This window comes from Neophocaena asiaeorientalis, unplaced genomic scaffold, assembly GCF_003031525.2.
Source record: "Neophocaena asiaeorientalis asiaeorientalis breed wild unplaced genomic scaffold, Neophocaena_asiaeorientalis_V1.1 scaffold102, whole genome shotgun sequence".
Taxonomy (NCBI): domain Eukaryota; kingdom Metazoa; phylum Chordata; class Mammalia; order Artiodactyla; family Phocoenidae; genus Neophocaena; species Neophocaena asiaeorientalis.
Genome location: NW_020175078.1, coordinates 1,643,934 through 1,667,952, shown reverse-complemented (window position 1 = coordinate 1,667,952; position 24,019 = coordinate 1,643,934).

Genomic DNA, 24,019 nt, shown 5'->3' with positions numbered 1-24,019 from the left:
ATTACTGGATCATTTTTTCAAGAAGGTAGATAGAATTGAATCCAGCAAGGAACCAGAACCCATGCCATCAACGTCAGGTGTGAGGGAAACTGCAGCTTGCCCTCCGTCTCCTATCGCTGACGATCCTTCAGCTCTACCATCTCCCACTCCTCTCCCTCCTCCAGTCAGTAACTCTTCTCGCCTGTTTCCTCGATGCCAGCCCCTGGATGCCAGCTGTTGTACTGGACTACTGTACTTTTCAAGGTGCTGTACTGGAAGAGTAAAAATGTTTTATCTTTCCGTGTTTATTTTTTATGTATTATGTGCGTGAAAAGTATTATAAACCTATTACAGTACTATATAGCCGATTGTGTTAGTTGGGTACCTAGGCTAACCTTGCTGGACTTAGGAACAAATCGGACTTACAAACATGCTTTCGGAATGGAACCCGAACTGTATAAAAGCACAGTGATCTTTGATACATAACTTTAACTCTTCAATGTAAAAATTTTGAGGTTTATCCACATTGAGCGTTTCAGTAGTTTATTCGTTTTTATTGCTGAATAGTATTCCACTATATGAATATAATTCATTTTGTTTACTAATTCTCTTGTAGAGGAACATTGGGCTGTTTTCAATTTGGGGCAACTATGAATTAAGCTTCAATGAACATTATTTATCGAGTATTTTTGTGGACATATGTTTTCATTTCTCTCATATAAATACCCAGGAGTGGGATTTCTGAGTAATAGGGTAAGTACGTGTTTAATGTCATTAACAAAGCTGCCAGATATCTGTCCATAGTAATTGTTTTTAACGCTCTCATCAACACAGGTGAAAATCTTAGTTGCTCTACCATCCTTGCCAATAATTGGTATTGTCAGTTAGTAGTAGTAGCCATTCTACTGAGTGTGGTATGGTATCTCATGTTCTGTTGCTTTAATTTGTGTTTTCCAGACGACTAATAATGTGAAGAATCATTTAATGCCTTTATTGGCTATGGCTACCTCTTCTCTTGTGAGGTGTCTCTCTAAGTGTTTTGTCCACGTTTTATCGGGTGTTTGACTTTTAACTGTTGATTTGCATGTTGATGGGAAAATTAATAAAGTAGTCTCGCTCAGGCTTCAGAGGCAGAAGCAGGCCTCTGACCGACGTGTGACTTTGCCTGGACTGCACACCTGCGTGCACACCTAACAATTGCTGCTAGCAAGTCAAACGGCGCTTACGATAAGAAAGGGAGTGGGTCTTGGAATTTCTTGAGCCCTGGGGACCTAGCCGGCTCCCCGGGGTCTGGAAAATCTTGTGACTCACATGATGAAATTAACACCATTGTTATAATTGAACCAGAGCTGCATTTTTGCACTGATAGTATCAGTTTGTGGCCTGGAATTATAAACGGAAGCCCCCAGGACTCCAATCTGAAGTCTCACCTGTGGGTTGGACGCACCTCCCGGGACCCTTCCCAATTTTAGCTCCAGATTGCTCTTACTTGGGACTTCACAGCTGCTGTTTGCATCTGGAAGTAGGTGTCAGCCCAATTCGGTGATGTATATATACCCTGTTACGTTTTTCTAATATTCTTTTCCTTCTAATGATTGTATATTAAAATTAAGTTAAATCACCTTTCATTAAAGAATGATTAAAGCTGTTTATTTGTGTGAGACGAATGGTTAGTTCACCAGCAAATCCAACAAACCTTAGAACAGAAAGCAGGCTTTCACCAAAACATATGTGGATACAGAACCTTTGTCGGATATATGTAAAATAATTTTTTTTCAGTTTATGTCTTGCTCTTATATTTTCCTAATGGGTTTTTTGGCAACAGAAGTTTTTAATTTTGATAAAGTCCAATTAATTATCTTTGTTGTTGGTACTTTCTGGGTCAAAAGTAATCTTTTCCTCCCCTAATATGCTTTAATATATGCTCCCATATTTTCTGCTAAATTCTTAAAAGTCTCATGTTTTAATCCTCCAAATTTATATTTTTTAAAGATTCACTATTGTAGAGTTCTGTTTTCCTACAAATTTTAAAATCATGTGGTCAATTTATACAAAATATTTGATGAGCTTTTAATTGGGACTGCATTAAGTCTACAGATTGACTTGAGGAAAATAAGGTATTTTAATACTGTTGAATTTTCATAATGTATAAAAATAGCGTTTCTCTCCATTTCATGAATTTTTCATTACTTATTATTAATTTTTCATTTTCATTAATTTCTCTCAGCAATAATTTGCGGTTTTTAGTTAAGAAGTCTTACACATCTTTTATTAAATTGATTTTAAGAATTTTTTGTTTTTTGATGTTACTAAAATGGAATATTTTTTATAGTTTTTCCAATTGCTTGGTAATCTTAGCAACACAAAGATTTTATATACTAATACACAAAACATACAAAAATACAACTTTTGTATATTAACCCTTTATACTGTTACAATGCTAAATTATAACTTATTATTTGTAGTAATTTTTTTGTAGTTTCCCAATCTATGTACAAAATCTTGTTGTCCACAAATAAAGACAGTTTACCTCCTATCTTCCATTTAATTATTATGCCATTTTTTTCCTTACTTTATTGCATTGGCTAGAACGTTCAGTAAAATGTTGAATAGAAGTGGAGAGAGTGTACGTACTTGCTTGTTCACAGTCTTAAGAGAGAAGTATAAAAATTTCACAAATAAGTATTATGCTAGTTATAGAATTTTTTAAATTGTTATTAATAAGATTGAAAAAAATAAAATCTATTTCTACTCTGCCAAGAGCTTTAAAATGATTGAATATTGGATTTTGCCAAATGCTTTTTATTGTTGACACAATCCTTTTTCTTTATAATTTTGTCAATGTTGTGGATCTCACTGATTCAATTTTGAAAAACAACAAAAGTAGCATTCCTGAGATAAACCTTCTTAATAATGTAGTGCTATATTTAATTTATTAACTAACTTATTTTGCTAAGTTTTGGTTCTACACTCATCAGAGTCATTGGTGTCTTCCTTTCTTTCAATATTGATGTCAGATTTTGGCATCAGGGTTAGGCTGGCTTCACAAAATGTATTGGGAAGTCTTCCCCTCTCCTCTTATTTTCTGATATATTGTACATGAGATTGGTTTATATGTTCCTTAAATATATGATAAAATTAATCAATGAAACTCTCCGGGATGGATTTTCTTTCTAGAAGATTTTGATTTCAAAATTTAATTATTTCAACAAATATCGGACAATTTAGATTTTATATTTCATCACGTTTAAGTATTAGTAAGTTGTGTTTTTAAAGATATTCGAGTATGTCATTTTAATTTGTTGAATTTATTTGGATAAATTTGTGTATAATATTCCTTGCAATATCTATAGACTCTGTAGTGATATCCTATCTTTCATTCCTAATTCTGATAATTTTGGTAATTGTTAAGATTTTTTTAATGTTTTTATTCTTGATTATTCTTGCTAGAGTTTATATTTTTTAAAAAGCAACTTTTTACTTTAGTTTTTTGTTTTTAATTTCATTATTTTCTGACTTTATCTTTGCTTTTTTAATTTCATTATTTTCTGACTTTATCTTTGCTTTTTCCTTCTCATTTACTTACTTTGGTTTTAGTTTACTCTTCTCTTACAAGCTTATTAAGTTGGGAGATTAAACCATTCATTTTAAGCCATTTTTTCCTTTTTAATGTATAGCATAGCATGTAAAGCTATACATCTTCCTTTAAGAATTGCTTTAACAGCACTCAACCGATATTGACATATTTAATTTTCCCTAACACCCTAACATTTGGTTTGAAATTCTTTATTTCCTTATGATTCTTCTTTGATCCATGGTTTATGCAGAAGAATGTTGTTCAATTTCCAAATATTTGAGGATTTTTCATATATATTTTTGTTTTACTTCTAAGAATTCAGTTGTGCTCAGAGAATATATGCTCTCTAATCTCCATTTTTTAGAAGGCATTGAGACTTCTGTTTATGGCCCAGCATATTATCCCTCTTAAAGATTCTTCCACATGTACTTGAAAATAAGGTCTCTTCTGCAGTTGTTGGATCTATTGTTTATAAATTTCAATGAGGTCATGTTAGTTATGTTGTTCAAATCTTCTATATTTTTATTTCTTAACTACTGAGAGAAGGGTATTATAATCTCCAGTTACAATTATGGATCTATGTATTTTTCCCATTAGTTCTGCCAGTTTTTGTATTTTGAAACTTTGTTATCATGTAGATAGACATTTACAACTATTATGTGTTCTTGATTAATTAGCTGTTTTATCATTATGAATTAGTCTTCCTCATTTCTGCTGATACTCCTAGTCTTGAAGATTACTTTGTCTGATAGTAACACACTCCCCGTTGCTTATATATGTACTATTTGCACGGTAAATCTTTTTTCCATTCTCTTACTTTCTTCTTCTCTGTGTCTTTATCATTAAAACGAATCTTTTGTAGCCAGCAAAGAGTTGGGTTTTCTTTTTCATCCAATCTTATAATTGGAGTGTTCAGTCCATATACATGTATCATAATTTTTGACCTAGTTGTGTTTATGTCTACTATTTTGATATTTATGTTCTCATAGTCCCATCTGGCTTTTGTTCCTCTCTTTCTCTTTTTCTGATTTATTTTATGTTAAATGAATATTCTAACCTTCCATATCAATTCATTTATTAACTTTTTATGCATCCTAATTTATTATAGTCTTCTTATAGTTAATATTTTACATAAAATAAAATTAATAGAGGGAATAAAAAGGTAGTCTTTTATTTATCTACATTTTCACCTTTTCCTATGCTCTTCTGTAGAACTGAGTTTCCTTCTGTTGTGAGAGTGAGGCTGTTTGTTTTGCTCCTAGTCCTAGGGTGTATCCCTCACTTTAGAATGTGTTCTTTAGTCTAAAGGGCAGTTCTTATTTTAGTGTATGGTCTTTACTCCTAAGGCTGGTCTTTATGCGGTCTCTCCACTCTGACTGGGACAGAACTCTAATATCTTACAGTCCTCTGCAATCTTTGGTACTTCTGTTTAGCTCTTTGACCCAAAGCAATGATTCTTGGCTTAGCCTTACACATCTTGCTTTGTGAATGCACATCTCAGCCCTTGATGAACTGCACTGAAGGCTCACACAGACTTTTGTCCTCCTCCCTTACCTCCACATCTGGCTTCCTGTTCTCTGGTAACATCCTTCACAAATTCCAGATGTTTCAGCAACCCCTATCTCCCGTGTCTGCACTCTCAATTCAGTTTCTTCACTACTCTTCTTGGCTTCTACCTCCTTAATGTGGTAGAAAGTGTGAGACAATGTGGGACAAGCCTCATGTGTTTGTTTTTTCTCAAGGATCACGGTCTCCCTCTCCTGTTGTTCAGTTCTAGACACAGTTGTCTTACATATTTTGTTCAATCTTACAGTAATTTACTGTAAGAAGGTGAGTCTAGTAACAGATACTCCACTATAGCTGGAAACACAATTCCCAGTGATTTACTGTTTTAAATTCAAAATTATCCACATAATAAGGTCACTTTTTAAAATGTGAACATGAATTTTCAGTGCATCAGATTCAGTTATAAATGGTATAATACTATGAATAACCATGGACATACCTTTGAGAGTGTGTCCTGCCGGTGAGTGTCATCTGTCACCTGGGTTATGAAGAGAAGGTTGAGAGCTGTTCCTCCAGAGGGAGCCAGAGCGTTCCCCTTCCCCAGAACACATCCTAAGTTACCTGTAGGAACATCAGAGATACGCTGTTTAATAACAATGTTATTAGCCCCCTATTGCAGTTCCAGTGTTTCTTCTGCAATTGCTTATTTTGAGTTCTGTGTAACTTTTCAGGGATTAAGTGCTACCACAATACATGCAACTCGGGAGACAAATTTACATTTTTCCTATTTCATTTACTGCATATCAGAGAAACTGACTCCTAGGAGACCAATAAACTAAGAATCCGCAAACTCCAGGTCTGCAGACTGGTTTTGTATGCAGTTGGTTCTTACAGCTCTCATCATGCTTCGGCATGATCATCCTCTCTGCTCCTGGCTTTCTTCTCTGTTTCTGCTCCACAGAACACCATTTCTGTTTATTCCTGGGTCCATTACCCAATAGTTGATTTCACCATCATTTTATTTCATGGAGAGTGATACTAAATAAGCTGTTCATTCAACTAATCAAATCATAAGATGGGTATCTTCCAGCCACTCGCCTAAATGTTGGAGACTGAGCAGTGAACGCAAAGTCAGATTCCCTGCTGTTCTGGAATTCACAATCTAGTGGAATCACCCTGACTCAGAAACCACACCGCTGTGAATTGTATCAAGTGGGAAGACTAATGATGAGTGCTAGAGAGGAATTTCTTCACTGGGGAACCTGCAGCAGAATTATTATTTACTTTCTTGCCTCCTTGAGGTGTAGGCTTCATCAGAAAACCAATGTCGGTGGTAAGTACCTTCCAGTCTATGAGTCCTCTTTATGTGTTTTTATTCTAATTAACCACCTTGATAAACACATTCAGAAGCGCTCCTGGCCTGACAGAAACCTCGGTTGTTCTGTGGTCACACAGTATATGTTTTGAAATGTGCGGAGGTGTGTTATATGTCCACCAGAGTGGACACTTGTATCTACTATTGGTAACACGCCCAGGGGACACTGTGCTCCCTCACACTCTGCTTGAATTTAAAAATTTGGATGTTACCCAAACTGAAAACCTTCTTAAGACATGTTACATCTTCATCCTGCTGATCAGAAATACACCTAAAATATTCTAGTGATCTGTGGCATATATGCACATTAACACCAAAGCAATCTTGTGCTACTTCAAGACAGACAGATAAGTGTTTCATTTTTCTACTATTTTCAGAAATGAAATACCTCCCCATTAGTGTAATTTCCAAATAACTGCTATTTATCAAAATACAGATTGAAAATAATTAACTACTGTTGAAGGATATCTATCAAAATTATATTTGAATAAACAGTGCCATGAATACATCATACTTTACTGACTCATTGATTGTTTCACTGTTTTATATTAAAGATTACAACAAGACCAGCGGTTCATCAGGTATGCTTAGTTGTTGATACTTCTGCTGCCTTCTAACACCTCCTTCTTTCTACCTGTAGATATATTAGTTTACAGAAGTTCCTCCCTTGGGAATTCTCTGGTGGTCCAGTGGTTGGGACTCCACTGCAGGGGACACAGGTTCAATCCCTGGTCAGGGAACTAAGATCCTGCAAGCCACTCAGTGCAGCCCAAGAAAAGAATTTCCTTCCCATACCCAACTTGTGAATAATCTCTCGGAGTTTGCTTGGCAACAAAATTAGTTTGCTAAGAAAAAAACTGAATAAATACTTTGATTTTATAATCGTACAAAGATAACAGAATAGTGAAGGTACATGAGCTCTGTGACTTTTTTGTTCACTGTACAGTATAACATTTAAAACAATTATTTCTTTTTTTATTGAGGCAACATTGGTTTATAACATTATATGAGTTTCATGCGTAAACATTATATTTTGACTTTTGTACACACCTCAGTGGGCTCACCACCAAATATTTAGTTTCCATTTGTCACCATATGGTTTATCCCTTTATCCATTTTGCCGTCACTCCTACCCCTTCGGCCCGGTAACCACTACTCTTTTCTCTGTATCTATGTGTTTGTAAAACAATTATTTCTTGATAAAGCATGTTTGTGCTTTGATTGTTTGCTATAATGCTGACCTCCAGACATATATACTTATATATATGTATTCTATATATATATATATATATATGCAAATTATTATATGTAAAGAGGTTATAATTACATGACCATTTTGTTTACATCTAAGTGAAAAATAAACTAGAGTTATAGTTCTCAAAAAAAGTTACTTTTTTATAAATAGTAATAAGAATGGCAAAAGGATTAATGAAAAAGTAGAACAGATGTTAATATACTCATGATAAGATTGGCATCCTTACTAAAAGGAGGCTGTGGCTGCAGCAGGTAGACCTAGCAAGGGAGAAGTATTAGATGTGGTAGGAGAGGATGCGGGGGGGTCATATTAAGAATTTTGGTGTTTCTCTAAGAGCAATGGGAAGCCATTTGTTTTAGGCACTTAAAACAATTTTAAAAAGTGTTTCATCCTTTAAAACAAAAGATTGGCATCCTTACCACATCATTTTTAGAAGTTTATCTTGAACTATATATTAGGTTCTGGAGAATATTTATAACTTAAATAACATAAAAATAATCATTTTTCTCATTTATGTTGTCTGTGGGGAGCTGGGAGATGGATTACAGTAATTAGTAGGAAACCAAACTTCAGTGCACATTCAAGTTGACAGTGGGTCATCTTAATTTTCACAACTTACCAAGTGGAACTTATTTTGGGAAACAAAAATGTTCCTCGCCCAATCTAAGAAAAGTGTAGATTAATTAAGTGTAATTAGGTGGATATTCTCTCCTAGAATGGTGGTGACCTACAGTAAAATAGACCTATGGATGCAGAATCCAAACCGGAAAGCATTTTGGTGTGAGTCACTAGCAGATCTCCACATGGTACGGGTGACAGCATCAGGAACTCCAAAGAATACTGTGTGCTCATGTATCCACCTTACCAACCAGACCAGAAGGTGACATAGGAGTCTTTTGCTCACCAAAGCTTTGGGCATTAGGGGATGCCTTACACTCTGCCCAGCTCCCCTGGACCCCTCTTACTGGTCTTGTGTATCCTCACTGCAGCCTCTTTATGTCACCTGTTAACAGCTCATCCCAGCAACATTCTTCAGAGGATTGCTGTGGACTTCTAGAAACCACTTTCCTGGAAGAACCTTAAAGTTTGCATAGCCCCTGGGAGCTTGGTAGCCAATAAGTGACTGAAGACAGGGTGTAAGAGCCTTCCCTTGCCTGGAGGAGGAAAATACACTGCAGTCTTTCGACTGTAGAGTTCATGGGATCATGCTGAGGCTAGGATAACACCTGAAATTGCTCTTTGCTTTAGTTTCTTCCTTCTCCCACTCCCTTACCTGTTTCTCCTGGGAGCATTCTCCCAAATCATTTGTATACAAATCCTTGTCTAGGCATCTGCTTCCCGGACCGCTGATCGAAAATAATGGTGGTATATTCATACCTACTCATCTAATGCATTCCACTCAATGATCCAAAAAATCATTTTAAATATCATGCAGGGTGCTAATTGGTATTGTGACTGTCTTCACTGACCATGGGAGGGTCTGAGGACCACTATCAGAACCAAAAAGTAGGGAAAAGACAAAGGGGGGGATGAATTAATAAAGCAGAGAAAGAGTTCAAGCCATGATTCAATAAAAAATTTGGAGTATCATCAATATGTCAGGCTTTCTTCTAGCCGTGAGGGATGTGCTTCCTGTCCATGGAGTTTATATTTTACTTGGAAGAGAAAAGCAAGAACTACCAAACCATTGTCAAAGGAAGAAGAAGATATTTGCACCTGGCGGGAGCTTGTTTCCTCTGCTGTTGCTTGTTGCTTGGTCTTCCAAGCACATATTTCATGGTTTGACTCTTGATGAAATGCAGTATAAATGCTGACTATTCTTACTTCATCTAGCAAGGTTTGGATTCAGCCCAATCACAACAAAGACAACCAACCCCCCATTCTGAATTTTTACTTTTTACACCCCCATTGGGATACCACAGATACCAGAGTGCTTCCTCTCTTCCTTACTTTTAAAATCTGATCTCAATCACTTACTGCTTTGTATATACTCTTCCCTAGATATATTTCCTAGAGATATTCGCTTTCCTAGATATATTTCCTAGAGATATTTACATATTAAGTTTTCTCTAAAAATAGTCATGCTGTACAGAAGGGATTTCAGGAATTATTTATCCAGTAAGGGGGGACTCTTTTCTTAAATCGGCAGCCTTTTCTTCACTCACTTCAGAGCATATGCTCCGACTTCATGTGACATTGGTTTGTCAGCCAAAGGACCTCCCCTCCACTGACATTTCATAGAAGCCTGTTCCTCCGAGGTGACTGCATAAGAAGGGGCCATTTAGGTAATAATAGTAAAAGATTAAATTGAGCTCTTAAAAATGTTACAAATATACTTTAAATAATTTTAACATTTAACATATAAATGCACATTCATATGGCAATCCTTTGATGTAGGACCAATGCTTTTCTTTGACTATGGGTCCATTAGAATTCTATCTCTTGCATAAGCCATATCCATAATATATTACCCATAATTTCCAGTTTCATATTTTTAAAATGAAAAAAAAACCCTAAAGAAATTTACAAAGCAATCTGATTCCAGAATTCTTTTAATTTTGGTAATTTATTTTTGCCCTATATATTCTAACTCAATTTTTTCTGACTAACAGTTATTGGGTCTGTGCAAAGCATTCAATTTGTTTTTTATAGGCTAACAAAACTCTTTTTTACTTTCATATTTGTATACTATTTCAGATATTTTTCATAGTTTGCATATTATTGAATTAAATTATAAAATTACAATAACAAGTCTAATTGGCATAAAAGGTTTGGGAACAAACAACTAAATTGATAGAAAAAAATATATTTTGGTCATTTTAGGGATTACAGGGAATTAAGTGTCCCATGGGAATCAGTTTGCTTCACAGGGGGAGCTGAGAGGGTCAGTTATTTTGGAAAATTGCTTATATGAGGATAAGTGAAGAAAGATTCTATGGAATATGCTCTTGCCTTTGGAAGATAATAAGGTGGCTAGCACTAGGAATGGTGCACAGCAGGAAGTAGAGCAGAATTGTTAGGTATAGCATCCTCTTAGAAACAGTGAATAATTACTGGGAATACACAAGCTAAAACACCCAGAAAACCAAAGCTGTGCCAGCTGATCACAAGCTCCAGCTCACACATAAAACATAAGTCCAACACTATTGTTTCTTCATAAGGTTATGGACACCATCTCAGAGAAAGACCTCTCATTTGTATCTTGACATTGAAGTTCTAGAAAGGTTCTCCCTAAATTGTTTCTTTAAATCCCACAATGACTAACTTATGCATTGTCTTCATTATTTTTCCTCTTGGGTTCTTTTGTTAATTTCTAATTCTCCTGACCACGATAGCACATTAAATTCCTAAGCGCCTACCCTGAAAGAATTTATCAGATTCCTCTATGAAAAGGGCTCAGACAGTATGAGTATATGGAGTGACTCTGGGGGGCAGGGGGGGGAGTGGCCAATAGGAAAGGAGATCTAGAAAAGGGCTTAGAAAAGCTGGAAAACCTGAAGCATAATTTTTTTCTCTTTCCCAATTTTGCTGAGTACTAGCTAACTCCCCAGCTATTTAGTCTATGTTCCAGTTAATAAATTACTAGAGGGAGACTGATGACTTTTAGATCGTTCTAATTTCAACCTTCTGTCATGGAGAATATCCAATCAAATAAGAAGTGAAACAAGTCAAGGTAAGCTTTTAAAAAAAAAAAAAATCTGTGATTTTGATGAAAAGATACATTTCTCCATTAAAGTCATATTCACTGTTTTTTCAGTTGTCAATATGGTATGTGCCCCATTTATAACCCAACACACGTGGATTACCCGTCATTGCCACCGGATACAAAAATTGCTGCAGTTATTTTTTTCTTTTCATCAACTTACTACTTTGACATGTAAAGAAGAGTCATTTTGTAAAATTCTAAACTTTTACAAAGGTAAAAATGGTGAAATAATAACATTTGTCTTCTGTCAGGAAATATTGACACAGTATTACTATAGCAAAATTGGTTTGTGTTCTGAAGTGTGTCTCGTAGATAAATCAGATTTTAGATTTTTTAAAACAACCTGAATTGTTCTTTGTGTATTAATATGTATAAAAACATCAGGGCACATAAGCATGTAAAAGGTTCTATAAAGTAGCCATAAAATTTGGATAGGAACCATGAAATTCTTAGAACACTCATCCTACATATTTGACATTGACACAAGGTCATTTTCAAAGTATAATATGGCATATTTCATTAGTGTCTAAATTGTGGACTTTCTGAGCAAACAAAGCCCTTTGTAAATGGCAAAGAAATGTCTGTTTACTCTCTCAAGATTCCATCCAGAGCTCTGAGGAAAGAAAGGGTGCACTGTGTGAATGAAAGCATAAGAAATCATACAGCAAATGTGTGAAATGGAAAAGAGCCCAGAAATGACTAAAACGTTGGCAGCAAAAGCTCTCCACAGTGAAGGTGAACTATGGTCTACTAGTCAACAATTTCTGAGCTTGGAAATCTATCTTGCTTTCTTGTTTTTTTTGTCCACGCTCATCAAGCACATGCCAGAGTCAAACAACCTAGTGCCATCTGTCTCATCCAACAAGGAAGACAACAAGGCATGGAAATGCAGACCAGGATGCCTTTTGTACTTTTAACAGCTTTATTTTGATGTTATGGAATACAAAATGAGTCGGAGGCCAAATGTGACTTAATTTAATTGGCTTTTAAATTTTTAAGTTGAAAAATAGTAATAGTGCGACTCATGTGTTTTCAAAGTGATAATGGAAAATTCCAGTTCAACTCGTTTATTAAGCACCTACAATATTCATGGCGTGTTGCAGGCAAAATGAAGGAATACAGCTGACTAGTAGAGAAGAAGTAGTATGGGTTGCATGCTCACTGGCTGCTGTGGCTTTGTGGGTTTCTGATACTGGAAGAGCTACTGTCCTAAGAGATAAGGCTGCCAAAGTAAGTAGCAGTCAGTTAAATATACACACAACTATATATAAAATAGATAACTAATAAGGACCTACCGTATAGCACAGGGAACTCTATTCAATACTCTGTAATGACCTATAAGGGAACAGAATCTAAAAAAGAGTGGATATATGTATATGTACAACTGATTCACTTTGCTGTACTCCTGAAACTAACACAACATTGTAAATCAACTATATATATATATCAATAAAAATTAATTAAAAATTAAAAAAAGAAGACCTTGAATGGCAGGGTAGGCATTTATTGTCTTTGTGCTGCAGGCAAGGAGACATTATCAGAGGTTTTCTCATGAGGGAAATGAGCCAAATAGGGAGATTACACTTGATTCAACCTTTATAAGAACAGTTATATACAACACACATCATTTCATTCACATCTTGGTGAGTTAAGGAGGGGAGAGGTAAGAGAAAGAGGAAACAAGAAAGGGACAAAGGCATAGGAGAGAGCACTAGAGAAGTAGGGAGGGAAAAGGGAAGAATAAGATTAAATAGGAAATTTAAGCAAGTTTTGAGTTGAGAATTAGGTGCAGGATATCATGTGCTCTTTCTTGAAGCTGTTAGCTTCTGAGAACTCACCATTTCCTATACTAGGGGTTAACCTGGTGGCCTGCAGTCTATAGACACCTAAAGACTTGGGTTAATCTTATTTTATGTTTATTTAATTATCTGTCTTAATTTATTTTAAAATTTACTTGTTTATTTAATAAATCTTAACGTATTTTAAATTTGAGTGTCTTCAGGAGGAATCGCCCTGCTGCGATTCACCACTCCTTATTTTCCTACATCTGTGTTTATACACCTGCCTGACTTCTGTAGATGTTGGGAGTTTGTGGTTCCAACTAGAAGACACATTACTAAAGGCTTTATCATTGAAAATAAATACAGGTCTTTGCATTTACGCATGCCTTAAAGTTAAAAACAATATGAAAACACACCTGTTCAGACGTTTTGAGAGATACATTGCATGCTCCCCTCCAATATTTCCAAAGAGAACAGTGGGCTACTTGGGAAAAATGTATCAGATGCTCTCAAAGTGCCTGTCATGCTTTACCAGCAGCCATTAAAAGAGCATCTGCTACAAACAGCCTCCTCCAGGAGAAAGGCATGTATTTATCTATATAAGGTTTAAGGTAGAAAACAACATAAGCAAGTATGATGATTCTGCATTTCACTATTAAGTAGGGCATATCAAACATCTAAGGGCTACAAATGTTATCAAATTTTACAGTTTAAAATGGGTGGATTTTATTGTATGTAAATAATACTTTAATAAAAATATATATTTTTTTAAATATAAGGTGTAAGACAGCTGAATAAACATGACAGAGAGCCCATGCATTTATAATATCTCCTTCCACTTTAAATCCTACCAAAGTAAAGAAACAAAAGAAGTTATAAATCAATAAGAGCAAAGCGATCAGGAGTAGAAAAAACAGGTAACGGAGAATAAATGTCAATAAAATTTAGAATGACAAAATGTAAACTAAATCCTAAATGCCTGCAGAAGGGAGCACAGACAAGTAATCAACTATAGGCCCTCAAAAAATGACAGAAGGTCTCAGAAACTGGGGTAACTAGAGTACAGAGCTAAAAATGGAATGATAAAGTCAGGCCAAAAAGGGTCAGCCGGGCTTTGAAGACTGGTAAGAATGACAACTCAGACTTGGTTCAAGATTGCTTTCCCACTGGTATTAATAAATTAGTAAGCATTATCAAGATAATCCCAAAACAAAGATACTGGAGAGTACCCCAGCTGCCAGAGCGTCTGTATTTCTCTCACAACAGCATCCTCAAATAGTAGTAAATTCTTCTTTCACTTGCAAGAAATCCACAAATCAGAAGGTCCTGGAGCCACAGGCTTACGCCTTTTATGGTGTTATAAAAGGTAATAGACCCTATTATTCCTTAAAGATCTGGCTAGTACCCTGAAATGGTTAATTTTAAGTGTCAACTTGACTGGGTTAAGGGATGTCCAGATATTTGGTAAAACATTTCTAGATATGTCTGTGAGGGTGTCTCCAGAACAGATTAGCATTTGAATTAGAGTAAAAAAGATCACCCTCACCAATGTGGCTGGGCATCATCTAATCCACTGAGAAGCTAAATAGACAAAAAGGCAGAGGTGGGATGCATTACTATTTTTTTTGCCTGAGCTGGGAAGTCCATCTGCTCCTGAGTGCTGCTGGTTCTTGGGCCTTTGGACTCAGACTGAATTACACCACCAGCTTTCCTGGTTTTCTAGCTTGAAGATGGCAGACTGTGAGACTTCTCAGCCTTCCTAATCACATAAACCATCCTTATAATAAGTGTCTTTATATATATCTCTCTACATCTCCTATTGGTTCTGTTTCTCTGGAGGGCCATACTAATATATACCTTATGAAGAAATTCTGGCTATGCAACAATTCTATCCTTTTGAGTTCTGTAAGAACATACGGCAGGCTTAGTCATGACCCAGCTCAGGGTCAAAGTCTGCCCAGAGACAGCTGGATTTCCAGGATCCCAGTCTCACCCCTGAGAGCCCAGGGATTACATCTTCTCCCCTAACAGGAGAACAGAGGTTGATTCTCTGCATAAATCAAATAAACCAGGCTCTGGATATGGGACACTTGGCACAGTAGAGAGCAAGAGGATAGATCTGCATTAGAAACAGGGGAGTTGAGTAAAAATGTGCAGAAAATATAGAATAGTAAGATCGCAAGCTCTTTCTCAGAGGTCCAACAGCCAGGTCTATACACTGAAGAAGAAACCAAAAGCCCCTTTTCTGAACAGCGTCAGATGTTAACTGAGGCTAACATTTAGGGTTTTACCAATGAAATTGCTGTATTCACACATCATCCACTTACAATGAAGCCCACCCACCCGTAAGTCATTTCCAAGCACATGGAGCATACACTTAGTTTCTAGGAGCTTCATCCTTTAATGTGGTTTTTCAGTGTAGGATCACTAGACATTTAGGAGAACTTCTAGCATCAAAGATAGGGCTCACAGTCAATAAACACTAAAAACTCAGAGAAAACAGACAATTCAGAGAAGAGAAATGTGTGTGTATTTCCTTGTGTGTACAAAAATGTAGTATAGATTGATTGAACCATATGAAGCTGCTATTTTTATAAAGGTTGACTTTTGTGTCCAGTTATTGCCACTGAATAAACATTTAGGAAAGTGATGACAAGTGCTCATTTTTAGGCAACTGAAAGTAGAGATGTAGGAGGAAAATCCTTACTAGCCTTCTAAAATTATCTATCTTTGATTATAATCTTCCCTAGATTGCCATTCAACTACAAAGATGAGAATGCTATAGACTCTAAGAAAGAGTGGCTTGGAAGAATCGAGGAAATAAATCTGATACAACCTTTAACTAGTCTCAAACCAGTTCTCCAAAGATTGGAAGACTTGTGTCTGAGTTTTCCTATGGTCAGTCATTATAAGTCTGGGACCTTTCTGTGGTGAAAGGGACTCCCTTCAATATGCATGATGATTGGGCTACTATGTCCTGAGTGTATCCACATTATCAAACAGCATGAGTGAGATTAAAGGTACAGATTTCAGGAAAAAAATCTTGCTTTCATAATGCATATTTATAAGAGTACATATATGAACAAGAACCAACACTTTATCCATAATAGGACAGTAGTTAGAACATAACATGTAAGTAAGGGAAATAGAGCACAGCTCATGCTAGTGCAGGTGATGTGCTGATCACATTGCACATTCAACTTTGTGCCACAAGTTTTCTTAGATTGTTATGACTATGAACTGAGAGACGTGTAAGAAAGCTCTTTATAAATAATAAAACTGGTATAGTGGTAATTTATGATTAACTATATGTGGGCTCTATAACTGTGCCATGGGGTCTAATGGTGAATATTCAGAATAGTACACTTTATAATAACCTTAAAGAACTTCAAAAACTTGGTCATAATCTTGACCATTGTAGCATTACTTCTGAGTCTGATTTTGATAATAAAATTTATCAGCAACATATTAAAAATGTAAATGCCTTGTTAAGTAACTCTATTATATGAGCCTTCCCTGTGTGGAAAGTCTCTTAAAGGGTATTTAAAATAACAAAAAAAAAATCAGCCATCTGGACTCGATGACTTTATTGCTTTAGAGGAATAGACTGTGCTCCTCTCAAAGTCATCAGACCATGAATGGGAAACTTCCTGCCTGTCTTACGAATACTTCCTAATGAGTTCACAGGTTTTTTTTGCCCAATCAGTACAAAGCTATACAACTCAATATTTTATTACTCACAACCATTTTTCAAAACACTTTGGTACTTTGCTTAGGATTGAAGGGACCCATACTGCTTGTCTTAGTCAGTTTGAACTGCTATAACAAAATACCATAAACTGGGTGGTTTATAAACGAAAATGTATTTCTCATAGTTCTAGAGACTGAGATGTCCAAGATCAAGTTGTTGGTAGATGCAGTGTCTGGTGAAGGCCCACTTTCTGGTTCATAACTGATGCCTTTTTTTTTTTTTCCTTCTGTCCTCATGTGGTGGAAGGAAACCAGAAAGCTCTCTGGGATCCCTTTTATAAGGGCACTAATCCCATCCATGAGCGCTCTAGCCTCATCCCATAATCACCTCCTAAAGGCCTAACTTCCTAATACCCTTACCTTGGGGGTTAGTATTTTAATTTATGAATTTGGAGGGAATACAAACATTCAGACCAGAGCACTGCTTGAAAAAATCTAATACAAATAAGAATTAAAACTGTGCACATGGAGATGTCTATCAGAAAGCTGACTGAATCAACATGTGGAATCAAATCTGGCTAAATGAATCATCTTCACCTTTCTCTATCAGCATCCCCTTAAAAAAACTTTACCCTCCCCTGTCACCCTCCACCACACACAAACACAGACAGATGGAAATGAAAGCTTAGAAGATTCATTATTAAACTTAATGCTTGTTCATTTTCAACAGCCATTTGTTGCACAGAGAAGAGATAAGCAGTTTCCAGAATACAGATACCTTTGATTATTACTGACATAAAAATCAATGACAAAAGATAGGAGGGGGAGCACAAAACCTCATATACCTGAATCTTCACTGGCTTTTTTTCTTTTTGGTGGGGTGTGATAGGAGGGAACGTGGGTTCTAGAAGAGGAAGTCAAGGACTTGAAAATATCAATACGAATGAAAATATCATAACCTTCTCAGGTGACTGGCTATAAACATGGATTATAATATGTCAGTCTATATTAGTACTTAAAGAAAGCAGACGTTCCAAGTCCTTACTAGCTAAACAGAAAATAAATAGTCATGCACTGTGTTTTAACATTTATAAACAAAAACCAGAGCAATTAAAGAAATATTATTACTCATTAATTTCAAGTTATAGTCATTTTCTATTGGATTTGCTTGTAACCAACAAGCTCCAACACTACTGAGTCCTTGATGGTCTTCTGCATTTTATGTATGTTTGAAACAGAGAAAAATGCTTTTATTTCACTAGTTTGGAAGGATAGGGCTAATGATAATAAAGCTGATATGGCACCCGGCATTTTACAATTAAAGTCAGTGAAGTTACAGAAAGCACGAGTGACCTACAGTACGTTCAAAACCATGTAATATGAAACTAACTCCTGAACAAAATCTTCTAAACAAGGAAAACCTCGAGTACAATGGCAGGAACATGATGTGTGAGAGGCACTGATCATGTTGGGAGATGATGAGCATAGAATCTGAGGTCAGAACTGCTTGTTTTAAGTAGAAGCCCTGCCACTGGCTCAGTAACTGAGCAACCCGGGGCACACCTCTTGACACGCTTCTCTAGCTGAAGCCTGGGCATCAGTATGCCTGCCATGCCTTCCCAGAGATCAAATAAGATAACATGTAAAACTGTCATGCTTTGTAAAGCATACAAGCATAATGCATTATTTTTGTTTCATGGATAAAACTGAAAAAAAGCTCAATTATAGGATCATCTGGAAACTTTTAAACTCTAAGCAGGTGTAATAAGATCCTGCTGTATTGGTCACTATGGAAAAGTAAATTTCATTTACTGTCATTGAACATTTTTTTTATAATGATGTTCTGAATAAGACCCAATCTGATTAGATTTTGTCAAGGGCTATGCAGAGATCCAATTTCTAGGAGAACTGACCTTAAGATTCTATCTTCACCCTTTTGGTTTGGTGGCGAGACCAACTTTTAAAGAGTAGAGAAAGACTAAGGCCAAATAGGAGGCATTATATTACACACATAATAGATATTTCTTCTTATCTAAGATACAATCAGTATTTCTACACGGCTTTTAAGAATTACACTGTAAGTACAGATCAAAGACCACCTTTGATCTACAGAGAATTACAGATCTGAGAAATGTTGAAATATCAAACAATCCTAGTTTGGAATTTTCACTATCATATTTTTCTTGATGGCCTCAGTGTACGTGCTTTAACATAAATAATTATAATCACAAACATCCATCTAGAATTTTAGAATTAATCAAGCAATCTCTATTCCATGACTTCATTTAATATTTACACAACCCAGTGTAGCAAGTTTTACAACAATGATGACGGTACTTGCCTATGGCGCAGATTTCAAGAAGAGAACCTCTGACAGGAAGGCCTGGGACCATAGTCACTGCACCAGGCTGCTTAGCAGTGGAATGAAGGTCCAGACTGCATGCGCCCTACTGGGGCTCAATGTTAAAAACAACATTCCAGCAACCTGAGCTCCCAAGTCTAACCACAGACTGATAACCCAGCTGGACACACTGGCCCAGATGGTTTCATAATCCCTTTCAAACCTCTAGTGTTATGCCTTGCCTTACATTGTAAATGACTCCAGTTTAGAGATGATGAATTTTCTAAGAATGTACAAGGCTATCCACATAATAAGAAATTCTTTTCTACACACCGTATTGCCTTAAGTCAGTAATTTGGGCCTCAGGTTCCTCATTGGAAAAATTTCTATTGAGTCCTTCCTATCTCATAAATCTATTATGTGAAGGTAGGAGTATTCTACAAATAGTAGGTAGTCTTAGTAAATTCAGTGTTAGAACTCCAGCCTCCTGACTCTTACCTGCGCTTTTCTTTCAGGTAATGCTGTCTGACATAGTATTATTTCAAAGCATTCTGAGCACCCTGACATTTCATGAAATGGGCAATAGGCCCTGGACAACACATTCCTTTCCAACAGTCATTCCTTTCCAACAGTTGCACCTCATTCCCGAGCAGGGCTGTGAATCAGTTTATATTCAGACATCATTCCAAATGGTGAAGGACTTCACCTCTCCTAGCCCCTCACTGGGGACTAGTACAGTAGCCCCTCTAAGTAAGGCTGTCTTTAGATGAGAAAGAAAACAAGCAAAAGAGTTTATTCCCTCCTCTACATTTTCAGGGAACCATGGTGCCAACATACCCACAGACATAATTCAAGAGTCATTATTATCTACAGTCATAATATATGAGTGTATGAATATTATTAGTTGGTTCTCTCCTACAGGGAGGCCTGAGGGTGCTCTGCCATGTCTGCCACTGACGTTTCAGATGATCTCCAAATTCCTTTCAGGATTCTTAGCCAGGTCCTGGAACACCAGCAGAGGAAGCTGGCAAGCCCACAGGACGGTTGAAATAGTACAACCAAACTAAAAGAAAGGGAGAGGTTTTCCTTAGGCTTTCAAGTTATTGCATTCAGCTACTGGGGCCTGGGCCGCAAAGAATGGCTGAATCTCTCGACTGAATGCTTCGCTGGGCACCTGTCAGCAGCTGAGTTGTGCCAGAGACCCAGGTCTAACTCAGCTGCACCTGCAGACACACACATACACATGTGCACACACACATGAAGAATAAGGCACAGGCAGTAACTGAGATTTGACAATTACTAAATGTATTTTGACTGATGTGAAATACCTCATTGGACCTTACACTTATTAAAGGTATGCTCTTTAGACTCTATTATCTTCTGTAATCAAAGAATATAAGATCTACTGTTTTCGTTGGACAATATTCCTGTGATGCCTCTATGTTTATCCTTTATACATGTGTCTTCATCTCATGTTAAGATCTTTACAGTAATCATGAAGTAAACTTTCATGAAGTATCTGACTACTCTGTTAATAATTTGAGAGCTAATTCAGGCCTAAATTTAGATTTGTAAAAGATCTGAATATGAATATAAACAAACATTCTTCAAATAAACAATAACAAAAGTTAACCCAGAAGAGCACGCAAGAGTTTGTTTGTTTGTTTGTTTGTTTGAAGGAACTAAAGACTGTGTAGGCAAATATATCTAAATTACTTAGGCTCCTAATAGTTTTAATAGTTTGTCCACAAGCATTATCCTATAAGTGTCATCACTTACAGCTTGTGCTATTATCAATTAAATACTCAGATCAGAAATGGATCCAATCAAACTCTACATATACTTGCTCTTGACATCATGGGAGTTACATATATAACACTGAAAGCAACTCATTCCATGCTGTCTATGAAATAAAGAATATTTTCAGTGAAATAGATGCAAAGGCTTTGGGAAGCTTCAGAAAAAAAAATGTTTTTCTGCATCACAGGAGATATGTTTTTTTCTTCTATTACCTTTTGTTGATACCATTTTCATCAATAAAGGTCTTCATCTAGTTGCAAAAGATACAAAGAAAACCCTTTTTAAATCTTTGTGAGAACAACCTTGATGTAGTTCCCCTGGCTTTGAATTATAATGTATGTCATCAGTAATGTAAGTTGTTATTATTTACTTCTGACATTAAGATGTTGCTTTAGGGCATATTGTTGCAAATGTATCCTATTCAGTTTCTTGCCTTCTAAATGCCCTTCATGTTTCAGTAAAACAATCCAATCAAAACTAAAGACCAAAAACACTGTAAAACAAATCAAGCATATAAACAGTTCCTAAGCATTCCTGTTACATTTAGCCCTTTAGCCAGAGGCTCTTAAATTTCATAAGCTGTATATAGTAGTTTAACTTAGCAAACTGACCACAGAAAATGTCATCAGTGCATATTATTTTCAGTCAGGTTCTTAAGGACTACACCCTGGAAAGACCTGGAGGGCTGTGGAATCATTTGGAACACCAAAAGTCACCCAGGTAGAGCTCTCACTGAGCATATCCAAGATCAATTAACCATGCTCCTCCCTCTTGCCAGCTTGGGGCAGGACCCTTGCGACTGTGGCCCCACCCTGGAGCCAGCCAACAACAGGCCCACTGCACCTTCTCTACTGAGATGCTCCCAATAGGATAGAGAGGGATCGCTTTGGGAGGATGTGGGTTGCTCATGGTTAGTGGCTGAAGAATTAATGCTGTCAAGGAGTCTCCCACCTGTAGAGTCCCTGGAATAAGGATCTTTATTATTATTGCTAATGGGGATAAACTGAAATTCTGCAGCAGGATGTTAATTTGCTGTAGGAGAACATTGCCAAATGCCCACTGCAAAATATCTGGGCACTAACAGGAGAAGCGGTTAAGAGGTTGTTTCTGTAGTGATGCTTTCCTTCCAGGGTCCAAGGGGGATTTTAATATCATCAAGCAGGATAATTTGAAATTAATTCTTAAATGCCCTACTTTCAGACAATTGAGAGAATATGTACGTATATATTCATGTACGTATGTATGTATAGATTTTCACATTACAAAAGGACCTCAGAGCCTGAGTGCTTTTAAGTAACTTCTCAAACTTCTGATTATTCTATGTATTTCATAATATAAATCAAGTGCCTACTTAGTATGAAGCATAGCACTATATTAGATACGGCTGATACACCAGTGAATGAAACAGACGTGGTCCCTGGCCTCATGGAGCTAAACTTCTACTTGGGGTAGGCAGATAATACATAAGTAAAGAGAAATAAATATACTTTCTGATGGTGATAAACAGTATGAAGAAAATGACAAGCTGATGTAATTCAGAGTGACTGAACGTGAATGTTGCTGCTTTACAGCATCAGAAAGACTTCTCTAGAGAAGTACTGAGATGCAAATAGTCGAAGAAATTTGTTCGGAATAAGTGCAAAGGCAGAGGGAGGGAACAACTTTGGCTGATTTGAGAAATAGGGGAAAGAGGCTATGGGAGCCGAGTTCCTGGGAACAAAAGGAAGATGATGCAATAGGTAGGCAGGGACTGACAGCTGTGCGCTGCGTGAAAAAGCGTGGATGCTGCTCTGAAAGCAGCGGGACATTGCTGATAATTTAAAAGAGGTTAATAGCATTGTCTTATGTACGTTTTTGAAAGGTCACTTTGTCTAGTCTTGGATAATGGTACAGAGAGGCGAAAGTGCAAGAAAGGAGATCATAAAACTATTAGAACAAAGGAAAGAGAGGGCAGTGTCATGGCTAGGATGGTGGCAGGGGAAATGGAGAGAAGAGGCCAGATTTGGGTGTATGTTAGAAGTAGAACTCTTAGAAATTGCTGGTGGTTTGTGGCAGACAGAATTCTAAGATGACCCGTAAGATTCCGCCCCCTGGGGTACATGCCCCGTATAATCTCCTTCCCTTGAGTGTGAACAGGACCTGTGAATATAATGGGATAGTCACTCCCATGATTATATTATGTTGATTGAGATTTCCTCATGGCACGCTGGAGTGAAATTTTTCTGCTGGCTTTGAAGAAGTAAGCTGCCATGCTGTGAGAGGGCCATGTGGCTAGGGCCTGAGAGCAGCCTCTGGGTACTGAGAGTGACCCCCCAACTGACAGGGGATGTTAGCCCCACAACCACAAGGATCTGAATTCTATCAACAACCTGATAAGTTTGGAAGAGGACCCCAAGCCTTGGATGATATCACAGCCCGGGTGACACTTAGATTATAGCCTGTGAGTCCCTGAGTGGCTAACCAGTGCCTGGACTCCTGATCCATGGAAACTGAGGGAAAAATACATTGTGTTGTTTTAAACCACTACGTTTATTTTAACCTGCTATGCAGCAATGCAAAACAAATACATGGTTTATAATGGAGAGGACAAAAGAAAGGTGTAAAACAAGAAGTTCAACATTTTTGGCTTGTTCTCCAAATACCATCCTCCACTAAAAAGAACAGATTCCCTTAGAAAAATAGCTGATTCTGGGGCTAAATCAAGGAACAAACAAAAGGAGCCACAAATATCTTTTTCTGCCAGAAAGGAAGGAAGTACTCAAAGAATGAAAGGGATGTGTCAAAAGGGACTTGGAGGACCCACCTCCTAGAGTAATGAAAATTAAAACAAAAATAAACAAATGGGACCTAATGAAACTTAAAAGCTTTTGTACAGCAAAGGAAACCATAAACAAAACAAAATGAAATTGAGTTATTTGTAGTGAGGTGGATGGACCCAGAGACTGTCATACAGAGTGAAGTAAGTCAGAAAGAGAAAAACAAATACCGCATGCTAACACATATATATGG